The sequence below is a fragment of the Triticum dicoccoides genome, chromosome 7B, assembly GCF_002162155.2.
Source record: "Triticum dicoccoides isolate Atlit2015 ecotype Zavitan chromosome 7B, WEW_v2.0, whole genome shotgun sequence".
Lineage (NCBI taxonomy): Eukaryota > Viridiplantae > Streptophyta > Magnoliopsida > Poales > Poaceae > Triticum > Triticum dicoccoides.
In genome coordinates, this window is record NC_041393.1 from 596,025,708 (window position 1) to 596,028,265 (window position 2,558).

The following is a 2,558-nucleotide window of genomic DNA, read 5'->3' on the forward strand; positions in this document are numbered from 1 at the left end:
CATTTTCAAAATGGTTCTGAGGGTTTCACAGATCCCCATTTCAAGTTTCTGATGAAAGAGTAAACATGATGCAACACTCTAATGCATGACTAGCTAGGGTGTGACATCGTCCGTCCTGACGCGACGCGGGAGGTGCTTCTGAACGCGATCCGGCATCCTTACGCCCGGGCTCCATCGCAAGTGGCGCCGGTGGTGCCAGAGGAGCCCACGGCCCCCGACGGGGAGGAGGAGGCCGAGGCCGACGCCGGTGCGGGTAAGTCTTGTATTTTTCTTCATGTATCTTGAGTTGCTGACCGCGGTACGGTTCAGGCGATGCTGACGCCAGTTGCTGGTGTAGTGGCATTGGGCGGAGGAGGCGGCGACACGGGCGGAGCCGGGTCTTCGCGTGGGGCGGTGCCGAGCCGCCCGCACGGGAAGGACAGCGTCGCGCCGCGGCCCTGGGCCTCGAAGCGCACGGCGGACCCTACCGGGGCCGGGAGGCCAGCCAAGAGCAAGCGCGGCGCCGGACATGGGAGGCCAGCCCCAGTCCTGGTCTTGTCGGGGTAAGCTTCATCTCCCATACACATCCGGTCTTTGGTTTCTTTTTCTCATTCTGTATTCTTCTTCAGGTCGCCAATCGCGCTGGCGAGGGCGGTGGCGGCCGCCGCGGCCGCCGAAGGGACCGCGTTCTGCAGGAGCCCGTTCGACCTTGTCGACCAGGCCGAGGCGGAGGGATGGGCCAACTCGGACCTTCGCCTGGGCCCGAACGATGCCAAGGGTCTGGCCTGGCGGGACAGGAATAGGGCCGAGGCGGAGCTGGAGGCGGCGTCGGTCCGGGCTTGGACCGACGCGGCGGCAGCATGGGCGCGAGCCGGCACGGAGCCGGCCTGGCGCGAGATGCCGGAGGGCACGGTGGTGGAGGCGACGGTCTTCGAGCCGTCATCGGTGAGGCAGCACGGCTGTGAAGGCCAAGCTGAGGTGGTGATCCTCGTCCAGGAAGTCATGGAGGTGGAGGATGATACCCCGCCGAGGGTCAACGTTGTTGAGCGAGCAGGGGCTGATGGTGGTGGAGGCGGCGCCGTCTTGGAGGAGGCGCCGCGGGATCTTAGGTCTTGCTTTCTCATTCGCTGAATCCTTCTTTTTCGTAGCCGAGGTGCTGTCCTGGCAGAGTCGTCTGCTCCGGGATGGTCATCACTATGATCGGATCGTTGCCGACACAGGCCCTCTTGGCGTCGAGGCGGCGCAGGTGAGGGCGGAGGCGGCCGCGGCCCGGCGGTCTCTCGACGAGGCCAACCAGCTGCATGAGCAGCTGGCAAGTCACAAGATCCGCCTCGAGGCCGAGGTGGATCTTCTTAAGGCGGAAGCCGCCAAGGTGGTGGAGGCACAGCAGGCCCTGGTCGAGGCGGACCAGCAGCGCGGCCAGCTGGCCGATGACAAGGGCCGGCTCCAGCCCGAGGTGGATCGTCTGCGGGGGCAGGTTACCACGGCTGAGGGGGCCCGGCAGGATGAGGCCCATCGTCGCGAGGCAGACGAGAAGGCGGTCGACGACAAGGACACCGAGCTGAAGGCGGCGCTTGCCATGGCGGCCGATCTGGAGAAGGCGCTTCAGGAGCGCGACCGCGCCATTGTACCGGTGCGGCCTGGTACGTTGCTCGAAGCGCAGCACCTGGAAGAGTCCTTCTCCAGTAAGTGTTTTTCTTGTGTTTTGCCGGGTCGGGATCCGGCCTTTCGTCCTTGTTGTCCTTCTTCTGATACGTTTCGCCTTTTTGTGGCAGGAGCCTTCCCGGAGAAGCAACGGCTGGCAGAGGAAGCCGTCCGCTTTCAGCGTGACCCGACTGGAGTCGTTGGATCCAAAAAGGACCCTCGAGTGGCATGGACCTTCTTGGAAATCATCGCCGCAGCTGAGGCCCGCCTGCGAGTCTTGGGGATGCAGATGGGGCAGCTGTCCCAGGCCGGCACCGCGATGACGGCAGACCTTTGGCCAGACTCTGTCGAGCCGAGCAACTTCACACGCCTGGCGCGTTGGTTGGAGATGGGGCTGGACAGGCTTCATGAGTGGCGCGTCTCCGCCGCTCGTGTCGGCGCTGAGATAGCGCTTCGATTCGCGTTGTCTTGGCATCCGGACCTGCAGCTGGATGAGCTGATGGGCCAGCGGGACGGCTCGGAGCAGCTCTTGAAGGAGCAAGCTGGCCGGATTGCCTCCCGGGCCAGCTAGATCGCTGAGTTCGCCTTCCACGACGAGTTCCACCCGGAGCAGACGGAAGACGGCAGGGTCATCGATGGCGACGACTACGGCTTTCTTCTCCACGATCCGGAGGGGAGCTCCGAGGAGACGGGCGTCTACCGCGATGGGGGTGCCGAGGAGGACACCGGTGCCTCGCCAGACCGGGAGGCCGCCAGGGGAGAGCCGTCGATGTCGCGATGCAGCGCTGGAGATGGCTGAGACATTCTTAGTAGAATTTTTTAAGTAGCAGGTCCACCCACCCACTGGGGGTTTTAGGGTGTAATGAACTCGGGCCATGGGCCTTTTAAATACTTGTGTGTAAATGTCGTGAGTGTTTTTGCTTTTGCCTTCCGTA